We start from the raw sequence: 12319 nt of genomic DNA on the forward strand, positions 1-12319 counted from the left end.
CCTCCAAGATAAATATCCTCAAAAACCTTCAAGCTGAACTTAGATAGTGGTATAAAATCAAAAACGATTACTACCACCAACTCTCTAGAGATAAATTCTTCAAGGAATACGATCAAAACACATAATATTTCCATGCCTCCGCTTCGAATAGGAAAAATTAAATGCAATACGTTCTCTCAGAGATCCATCAGGTCTCTGGATTTCAGACCGAGACCAAATCAACTCTCTCCTCATCAATCATTTCTCCCAAATTGGCGCTTCGCAAATAAAAAATTACAATGTAGATCTGGAAGGAATTATTCAACCTTGCGTGTCGGACTCGGAAAACTCAATTATAATCCAAATTCCTACAAAAGAACAAATCTGGTAAACCCTTGCAAATATGAACCCTTAGGGATCTCCAGGCCCAGATGGATTCCAACCGGGCTTCTTCAAAGCAAACTGGGACATATTGGGCCCGGACATAATTAATTCTACGCAAGAATTTTTCCGGACTGGGCTTATGGAAAAGGATTTTAACCACTCTTTCATTACTCTCATTCCCAAAATCACCACCCCTCAAACCCCAACGGATTTTCGTCCGATTAGCCTCAGTAACACAATCTATAAGCTCATATCAAAAATTCTAGCGAATATATTAAAACCCATTCTGAATAGGTTAATCTCTCCAAATCAATCAACATTTCTTCCAGGAAGACAAATCACAGACAATATCATCATAGCTCACAAGCTGATACACTCAATGAAAACATCTAAGAAGAAAAAAAAATATTTAGCTCTCAATATTGATCTATCAAAAGCTTTTGATAGAGTGGGGTGGTCTTTTATAAAGAATGCTCTATCTTTTTTCGGTTTTAGTGACTGCTGGGTTAACCTAATCTCCCAATGCATATCCACAACTTCCTACTCCGTCCTGCTTAACGGTTCTCCAGGCCCAAACTTCTCCACCTCTAGGGGCCTTGGACAAGGAGACCCTCTATCTCCTTATATGTTCCTAATATGCATGGAAGTCCTCTCCAGGCTTCTTGAAAAAACGACAACTGAAAATAGAATTTCCGGAATTAAAATAAACAATCATGCCCCTACTATTTCCCATCTTTTTTCGCAGATGACTGCTTTCTCTTCACCAGAAAAGATTTTGGGGAAGCCAAAAACCTCTTAGACATATTATCTCAATTTGGGGAAATTACGGGTCAAATGGTGAATCTCCAGAAATCCCGGAATTTATTTTAGCCCAAAAATCCACCCAAAACATGCTAAGATAATAACAAAAATCCTTAAAGTCCCTTTGCTGACAAAACATGATAAGTATCTTGGTACACCTCTTTTCTTCGACAAAAATAGAAAAGAGAATTTTAAACCTCTTCTTAAACGGTACTATAATATGCTGCAAGGGTGGAAATCAAATTTGATTTCGCAAGCGGGAAGGATTGTTTTAATTCAATCAATTCTCCAGTCCTACCCAACATATCAAATGCAGATGCTTGCTCTTCCAAAAGGTACTCTAGACAAGCTTGACAATATTCAGAGAGATATTTGGTGGAATAAAGATAAGTCAAAAGCGAAAGGGGGTTATATAAAAGCGTGGAAAAGCATGTGCAAACCAAAATCTCAAGGCGGGTTAGGAATAAAGAATCCCCATAACTTCAATATTGCACTTTAACGAAGTTAGTCAGTAGAGTGATGACAGGAAAAGATCAATTATGGGTTAGATTGCTTGAAGCGAAGTATTTTCATGGCTCGAATCCCTTTCAACCGACAAGAAATTATGAACTCATGGATTTGGACAAGCATTCAAAGGGGTCTCAATATACTAAAAGGAAACTACATTTGGAATGTTAAAGCGGGGAAAATACAAGAATATGGGAAGACAAATGGATTCCTAGTACAAATTCTTTAACCCAACCAAGTGATAGGGCGGATCCGATACCTCAAAAGGTCCATGAACTACTAAATTCTGATGGTGTCTGAGACATTGGAAAATTAGATGATTATTTTTTACCAGAGATAAAAGAATTTTTTTTAGCAATTACCCCGAACAAGGAAAATAGGGACAAAATAAGATGGGAACACCATAGCTAAGGAGTTTTCTCGGAAAAAAATATATACAACTATCTTATCAGTCAGAATAATAACGATGAAGAAGACATCATATTTCCTTGGAAAAATCTTTGGAAATTAAAGTCAAACCCTCGGATTCGACTCTTTATCTGGAAAATGATCCAAAAGGCGCTCCCAACAAATAACAGACTAGCATCCCACAACCCAGAAATCTCTTCAGAGTGCCCCATGTGTAAAAATAAAGAGGCGGAAACAGAAGACCATCTTTTCAGAAAATGTCCTTTCGCTAGAGCAATCTGGTTTGGTTGCGACATGAATATAGTCAATTCGCAAATCAGTACAGACTCTATTGTTACTTGGGTTGAAAAATGGATTTCCGATACTAAATACTCAAGAATTTGTAATCAGATTGCAACAATTACTTGGTTCCTGTGGAAATATAGATGCGAAGTATTTTTAGGAAAACGAACCCAGATCCATACATTCTGATCCAACAAATTAAGAATTTTATACAAGCCAAACCGATCATTAAAGAGAACATACAGATGGCTAGTCAAAACAGTAAAATCCTACTTCTAGGTGGAACAATTTCACCTCAGATTGGATAATCTTTACTGACGCCTCTTTCAACAAGGAAAACCTATCCATGGGTTATGCTTTCATTCTTTTCTCGGCAGAACAAGAAGCTTTTATGCATATATCTGCAGGATCAGATTGGGCGTCCTCGGCGTTACATGCAGAAGCAAAATCAGTTTTGAAGGCTTTAAATTTGTTAAATGACAATATTCTTTCTTTTGTAGTTATCGCTACAGATTGTAAAATTCTAACAGATTGTATCAACAAAAAAGAAGCAGCAGTCGACTGGGTGGCAGAAAATACCATAGAAAAACTATATCCATTGTCGACAAACTCCCACAAGCCAGGATTAAATTTACCAACAGAGATCACAATGCAGCAGCGGGTACAGTAGCAAGGGAAGCAAGAATAAGAAGATTACAACATATTTCGAAGCATATGCAACAACAAGTTCAAAAATAAAGTATCCTTTCTAATGTTTTCGGAAAAAATGAAATTGTAGAACTTCTATATTATATTGCTTAATTAATATATTGTTGATGGTGGTTTTCAGTTCAGGGTCAAAATTGTAAAACCCAATATTTAGCGCTGTCATCCTGCAAAGGAATAAAGGCCATTTAAAAGTAATGAATGTTCAAACCTCTTTACTTACGTATGTATTGAGAAATTCAACATATTTATGAAATTTATCAGAATGGTGCATGAAGCAACAATCCCAGATATTCTGTAAATTTTAACATACTGCATTACTTACTAATGCATTGACCTGCTTGATATTTTCCCATGATATGTTCCCAGCCGAACTCTCGATATTGACATGACATGACGATTAAATGTTCACTCTCAGCGGAGTAGCGTGAATCTCCCGAAGTGTCAGTATTGGGAATCTGCATGAAAATACTCACACAGGAGACACCACCCTCTGACAAAGGGATGAGCGTGTTTACACACCTTTTAATTAAAAATTAGCGCGACCGAACGCGTTTAAATTCCTTAAGGGAAATCTAGATTGTTCATGTCAGTCTCAAAAAATAATCACGGCCACACGATTTGGTCGCGCGATTTAACAAGCTTGGACTACTCCTAGCAGAACTGGGCAATCACCGTATTGACCACCGACGGTCCCACTATTGCCCTAGTCGATCGAACCCTATTTTTTTCATTCACATGCGCTTCAAACGTTATCCCAAACATGGGTGTTCGCGTTACTTAAAAATAGCTCGAAAGAGCTGAGACCGACAAAAAGGGTCTCAAAACGCATCACGTCCGTCCAACTTAGCCAGCCTAGTTGGACAGCTTAGATCTCATCTCAAGCGATCAAAGAGGTGTCAACGTGTTCTCCGTTGGTCCAACTTATCCCTTGGTCGATCGACCTGTACACGGCAAGACCAGAGAGCATCAAATAGTTTGCCCAAACTCGAGAAAACACGTTATTTCAAAACCCTAAATTTTTGGTTGTGGCAGTATACTACTGTCGCAAATCGATCACATCTGTCCAACTTATCCAGCCAAGTTGGAAGGCTTAGATCGTGTTTCAGACGATCAGGGAGATGCACATGAGTTCAGCATCGGCCCAATTCAATTCCTACATCAAACCGCTTTATCGAACTAGGGAGAATGCGGCCATCTCTAATCCTTAATTGGCGTTTGCGGCAACACACCACTGTCGCAAATCGATCACAACATCCATCTTCGCTGGCCTAGTTGAAAGGCTTAGATTTAATTTCAGTCAGCCTCGAAGATGTCAATGTGATCACTGTCGACTCACCTTTACACGTGACAAACCGGCCTGCTCGAGCTAACGCCCGATGCCTCGAATCGCACGCCCAAAGAGGGTGTGATGCTTCTAACACATCGATTATTTTCAGCTGCTTATTCGAAAGCGATGCTTTACATACATCGATTATAAGCAATGCTTTATAAATATCGGTTTTACAAATAATTTATTATTTGACCTAAAAGCACTACGTGCTAATTTTAGCGCCAAGTCACGTGACTTGACCCATTCCCTCGAGACATCAAACATGTCACAAACTGCGAGATGCTTACTGGGTTATTGGCCGTGCGGCGTGAAACGCGCCCATTACGATAAAGTATCAGGAAAGACAGACGGTTAACAGTAATGAGAGTAGTGGGTGAACGTGTGATCAGTCCTCCCTCATAATGGAAACATGATGATCACCACCTTCCGCACAGACCCACTTCTCCACTACTTAACTTCCTCCACTTCCTAAGAGATCAGGGTGCACTCAACGACTTGTATAAATAGGTTTTCAACCTATTCAAATGATCAGAGACAACACAAGTAACCAGAAACCACTTTCTGATACAAGTCATAAAACAACCACACCTTGATAATTCAACATTCTGATCTCAAACACCTTCTCCACTTCCCTCCCTAAGATCAACCCTTCTCCTTCACCTTGTGACCAAATTGAATATGGAACGGCCATTTCTTGGTTTAGTCCAGAGTCTTACAGATTGATCTCTGAACTCAAAAGTACTCCCGTGCAGTGCATTTGTTTAGGGTTTGAATTCGTTTCTCATCAACACACCCCAAGTTTACCAAAAACAGCAGAATCAGTTTTTGCCCTCAAACATATATATATATCTATAACCTTTCTATAAAAAAATATTTTGATCAATATAAAAATAAAAAACATTAAACTTATATGTGTAATCATCCAAAAGTGATTTCCTTATTAATAATGTTGCGGCACCAACATAGCATAATAATGATGTTCAATAAAGATGTTTAACACGGATTTGGTGAGGCTTACAGAGAAAATTTTTTCTTATCGATGTTATATTGAACACACCCAGTCTGATCTCTACCAACACCTTTGAAATCCTTCGCAAATTATCAACAACAAATAAACTGAATTAAAACAAATTAAGAATATTTTACATCAGTATTTGGTGTAGAAAACAAAGCAAAAAAGAAGTTTTCTCACCATCTCTTGGCTCTCCAACAAGTTGTCTTTATCTTTCGGTTTCCAGTGCTTCCTTCTCTTCACTTTTTTCATTACTCTCATTTCTAGTGACATTCTCTTATGCAATGACAACAGTGGTCGAGCCAGAATGCCAACACAGCCACATCATGCATCTTCAGAGTTCTTCTTTATTCTTGCATCTTCACTTGTTTCATTACCCTTGTTATTTCCATGTGCATTGGGACAAAGATTTGAGACATAATACTTGTGTAAATTCTAAAATTATCTTCAGAATCCTTTCCAAATCATCAAACACAATAAAAAAAATTAAACAAATCTATAATAATTTTAAATTGAGTAATCTATACTTCGTGGGATTTTTTTTCCTTACACTCTCACAGGTCTTCGACATGTTGGCTTCCACTGCTGCAGTTTTCTTTCTCCCGTTTGTTTCAGCATTCGTTCGTATATTCTCCAGGTATTCTTTGGAAACACAATCTAATGCGATTATCTGAATAAGGCTTTTTATAAAACTCATTTTGTTGCTTGACTTTTTACATTTCCTGGAAAACATCACTTGATTTGGTGTCTTCCGACTCTATTACATTAATCACCTGCTAAATCATCCATTATATTAAAATAAAACGTTAACATGCAGTTAATTAAAAAAAATTACTCAAGCAACAACAACAAAAAAACACCTAGTAAAGTAAAGAATTCTCTTACACTATTCGGGGGTAATGAAATGATTCTTCCTTCACTTTTTGTGTGATGTCGAAAGCATCCCACCTTAGGAATCTTGGGAATTTTAGATTAGGCTGCTCCCTGAATTAGACGAAGTGTACCAAAAACCAATACTTAAAACAAACGCAAAGAAATTTAGGATTTAGTATATTTGAACCAAGATAAAAACAAAACAAAGAGAAACTAGAAGGATGAAAGATAACCTATACTCACCATTATATAACAGCACACCCAGTTAGATTATATGGATATGCACATTTGTCAATTTGATTAATTAAGTGCTCATGGATGCAGTCTTCCGATAAGACTTTTTCTAGCTCAAAGATGTAAGGAACAAAAGAAAGCTGGAGTCGACAACCACTATCATCAGAGAAGAACACTTGAATGCAATGGTATACGACTAAAATTCTAACAAACTCTTTTATTTTCGATGAATTTGTAGCAGTTTTCTGAAGTTTTCCTCCAAATCCTTTTTAGTTATCCTCTAGACTTCGGTTCCTCGAGGTAATGGACGTAAATAATGTTTACTAGAATCTTTTTTTTTCCAACATTTTTTTTGGACACTAATGTTCTGAACCTTTTAATCTTTTCAGATTCTCGAATACAATGTAAGCCAAAAATATATGCCAACAGCTCTGGGATGGACCTAAAACACTAGAGTTCCATGTTATCACGGCTTTCCATAAAAACATCTATAACCATTTTAAGTCCCATCTCTACCATTTTCAACTGTTAATTTGTAATTCTTTCTTCATGAAATGACCTGTACATATTCCAAAAAGGAAACTTCTCCCGCGCTTTCAAGTGTTCTTCCGTCATTAATTTCTTCAAATCCCTTGCAATTTTGCACAATGGTACAAGAGAACTCTTATACGTATAATTTGTCATGCTTGTTTCAGCCTATATCAAACAAAAATGTAAAAGAATTAAAAGTCGCGAAACTTTCATACATTCAACAATTCTTAGACTGAATTTCAAATGCCAACCAATATCATTCTGCGCATCACAACTATTGTCATTATCGTTCTTTACTGGTGGGTGGTGGAACAGTACGTTGTCAACATGTAAGAAGCGTGAGACAAATCGATATTATCAACTTGGCATGTAACAACTATGACATGATATAGATTTTTTTATCATAATGACAATTGCAAGTACATTATCTTAAACAAGAGAACAAACTTTTTAACAAGAAGTTTGTGAGTGTTTTTTAGGGTGACAAAAAAGACATACTAATCAGAAATGGATTATTTTATGAGCATTTGCAAATTTGATAAATTCTAAGAAGTTAAACCAAGTAGTAAATGACGACCAAATAACTAAGGAAATGGGAGGAATATTGATCATGAAACAAGTACATAGTTATGTGATTCCGTTTGAGTTGGGAAAAAACTTATATGTTTAAATAACATTTATATATATGTTAAAATATAAATTTATATGTTTAAAGTGCACAAGTGCAAAGAAGGAAGGAAGCAAGAAACAGAGATTGTGTTGTTTTATCATCAAACATATAACCAAAAGTGATAATAGTGATGTTATATTAAACATTAAACATTAAACTTATACGTTTAAACATTAGACCTTTTCTTTTGATCAATATTTTTTTTAAAAAAACATTAAACTTGTATTAAACATTAATCTTATATTAAACATTAAACTTATATGTTTGATTATCCAAAATTGATTCCCTTAGTAATAATGTTGCGGCACCAACATATCATAACAATGATGTTTGATACCGATGTTTAACGCAGATTTGGTAAGGCTTACAGAGGAAAAATTTGTTTATCAATGGCGATATATTTTGGAAAACAACGTAAAGGTAAGTTTGAGAAATTTTACTATGGTCTCTGAGATTCTATTATCAAAATAAATAAAAATTGCATGTATCCAGTTCAAGCTTTTGACCTACTACCGGTCAATCCACATGTTTTGGATTTTCTTTTGTGAATGAAATGTAGTCTTATAGTTTTCACTTCATAAACGACGTTAAGAGGTTAAAAGATTATAGAAATCTCACCCTATTGAGACATCAAGGAAAAAGGATATAGAGAGACCTAAAGAATAATGATTTTATCTTGTTTCTCTTAGGTATTTTCGGATTTTCTTTGAGTTTTTTTTTCCCGAGTTGTCAAGCTCAAATTGAACATATACTACGAGTGCTAGTAGTAGGTGTAGTAGGGTGTATTATCCAGGAGGCATCCTTCCTGTAGGGATATAACATCAGTCTTGTTTGTATATGAACATTAATGCCTTAAGGAAAGCTTGTCGAACACGTGACTCACCCTATTTTCAAAGTTTTGTTACATATCACTTCTATTACAAATGGGATGGATAATTCTGCCTTCATCAACGAGTTGCGCAAGCTAAAACTCCCGATGCGCTACCCGTAAAGAAGTCAACATACCATAAAGCTTCGAATCTCAGCATATAAATGTGTTAGGATTAATACCTTATAACTAACCTCTTCACAAGACACTAGTTCTTTAGATCACGTAGAACTAAAAAAAACAGAAAACAAGATGCACAAAACAGAAACAAAGACACAAGATATAACGTGGTTCAGCAATATGCCTAAGTCCACAAACGACTACGATCAACTCTTATTATAGAACAAATTTACAGATAATTAAACCTTAACGATTGATGAATCAATCAACAAACTACGACCAGCAGAATGATGTTCACAAACCCCAAACAATTCTCTATGAAAAACTTTCTAAACCTTAAAACTCTCTAGTTATGAGAACTCTTCTTTAAATTATGTTGTGTGTGTTTCCCTAAGACTTCTATACCCATTTATATAGGTTACAAACTTGCCTTCCAAGTCTATGAGTTATACTAAGAAACATAGAGTTTAACTAAATAAGGAAACCTTGAGTTTAACCAAAACACGAAACCTCTAGTTATACCAAAATGAGGAAACACCTAGACAATTCTAGAATAGTTTAGAATCTACTTAAAACATCAACAAATTCTAACAATTCTCCACCTTGGCGATTTCTCCCCCAAACAGAGTTAACCTTTAATACAAGTTAACCGTAGCCTCAAATGCCCCTAGGGCATCAACAACGAGCAACATTGATCAAGCTGAGACACCTCTCATACTTGAATTTTGGAACGACTTGTGTCAACATGTATTCTGGATTATCTTCAGTATCAACCTTCAATATTTGTACTAATCCGTTATCAACCACTTCTCGAACCTTATAATAATGATCATCAATATGCTTGGTGCGTGCATGAAAAACTTGGTTCTTAGCTAAATGAATAACACTTTAACTATCACAGTTCACAATAACACTCCGTTGTATAATCCCCAAGTCTTCAACTAAACCACAAAGCCATAACACTTCCTTAACAGCCTCTGTCACAACAATATACTCTCCCTCTATAGTATAAAAAGCTAAAATTGACTGTAACAAAGACCCCCAACTGATAGGTCCTCCACTCAATGTAAAAAAGTACCCCGAAGTAGAACGACACTTATCTCTATTACCTGCATAATCTGAATCAACAAATCCACAGACTTTCAAACTCTTCTCCTTCTCAAACACTAACCAATATCCAAGGTCCCTTGAAGATATCTCAAAATTCTCTTCACTGCGTACCAATGTGCTCTCCTAGGGTTAGCCATATACCGACTAACTAAATCAACTTCTTGTGCAATATCCGGACGAGTACAAACTATAGCATACATCAAAGAACCTACTGCATTATCATATGGAACCTTTTACATAAACTCCTTCTCCATAGTTGTAGTAGGACAAAACTGTTTTGATAACTTAACTGTAGGCGGTATTGGAACATTATTAGCTTTAGAGTTATGCATTCCAAAGCGACGAAGAACCTTCTCAAGATAGGATTTCTGAGTAAGAAATAACTTCACCTTAGATCTATCTCGATTAATCTTCATACCCAAAATCTTCTTAGCCGAACCCAAATCCTTCATCTCAAACTCTAAACTCAACTATTTCTTTAAAATATCAATTTCTGACTTGCTCTTGGCAGCTATGAGCATGTCATCCACATAGAGTAAAAGATAAACAAAACTTCCATCTGGAAACTTTTTAAAGTACACACACTTATCGTATTCACTACGGGTATACTTTTGCTGCAACATAAACATATCAAACCTCTTTTACCATTGTCTTGGTAATGCTTTAAACCATATAATGATTTCTCAAGTCGACACACATAATCTTCCTTACCAGCAACTTCATAACCAATGGGCTGTGTCATATAAATATCTCCCTCCAAATCTCCATGCAAGAATGCAGTCTTGACATCTAATTGCTCGATCTCTAAGTAAAATTGTGCCACAAATTCTAAAAGGACTCGGATACAAGTGTGTTTAACAATCGGAGAGAAAACTTCATTATGATACACATCTTTCCTTTGTGCATATCCCTCATCCACTAACCTTGCTTTGTATCGTATACCACTAACGATACCCTTGGAATATAGAATTCCATCCTTTACCATATAGACCCACTTGCACCCAATCTTCTTTCGACCCATAGGCAACTTAAAAACTTCCCAAGTGCGATTCTTGTGAAGAGACCTCATCTACTCATCCATGTTTTCCACTCAACGGCATGAGTATTACTCATTGCTTCCTCAAAAGTAAACGGCTCATCCTCAAAAAACGGATAATGCGTAAGATGCATACTAATCAAAACCATAATGGAATGATGCACGTCTCTCATGTTGAGACGTCGAGGAAGAAATATTCTCAACTTGTTGTTGTGTATATTCATTCCTCACTAGGAACCTCAAACTCAACTTCAGCTTCTACAAGTGTTTCTTTTTCTTCTTCTGTAGTAGATGAACTAGGAACCCTTTGCTCCACCTGCATCGAATCATCTTCAACATTGCTACTACTCTCACTTTCAGTATGAGAGTCCAACCTGTGAAATTCTTTGAATCAAGCATCACTTTCTCATTAAAATCACGACCAATTATAAACTTATTCAATTCTGGAAACCATAGACGATATCCTTTCACACCTAATGGATAACCTAATAAAATTGTTTTCTTATCCCTAACACCCAATTTATTTTCTTTCGCATGAAAATAAGATGAACAACCAGACACCCTTAAATTGGAATAGTTCACGGGATTACCAGTCCATACCTCCATAGGTGACATACACTTAATAATTGTTGATGGTGATCGATTCACTAAATAACACGCCGTATTAACTGCTTCAGCCCACCAAATCTTGTCCAAACTTGCGTTTGACAACATGCACCATGCTCTCTCAAGTAACGCTCGATTCATTCTCTCTGCCATTCCATTTTGTTGTGGTGTACCTTTGACTATGAAGTTCCTATCGATACCTTGTTTCTCACATAATTCCTTCAATGGGTCTTCGATGTACTCACCGCTATTATCGGAACATATCTTTTAAACCACATTACTAAGTTGTTTCTCTACCATGATCTTCCACTTCTTAAACACCTCATTGACTTCATTCTTATGCTTCATGGTTTGAAGCCAAAATCTCCTCGAAAAGTCATCGATAAAAGTCACAAACCACCTAACACCTCCCTTAGAAACTGTACGAGAGGGACCCCAAACATCCGAATGGATGTAATCTAATATACCTTGCGTGTGGTGTACAACAGAACCAAAAATGTTTCTACATTGCTTCCCGAAGATACAATGCTCACAGAGATCAAGCATGCAAGTATTCTCACCACCAAGCAAGCCTTTACTACCCAACACGGACATACCTTTCTCACTCATATGCCCAAGACGCATATGGCATTGACTCCACTTGTTTCTCATGAATTGATTGAGAAACCATATCATCTAATCGAAAGATGATTGGCGTCATATTGACCTCTCATATCATCTAGCTCGGTATTGCGATGCAAGAGATGACTGTGGCCAAACTTGATGAGGCAAGTTGCATTCCATTCCTTGGATGCTCATACTTCCCATCAAGGCGTTCGACATAGGCATGTACCAATGACACATTGGGCATTGTCGGGTTC

This window comes from Papaver somniferum, unplaced genomic scaffold (assembly GCF_003573695.1).
Source record: "Papaver somniferum cultivar HN1 unplaced genomic scaffold, ASM357369v1 unplaced-scaffold_137, whole genome shotgun sequence".
NCBI lineage: Eukaryota > Viridiplantae > Streptophyta > Magnoliopsida > Ranunculales > Papaveraceae > Papaver > Papaver somniferum.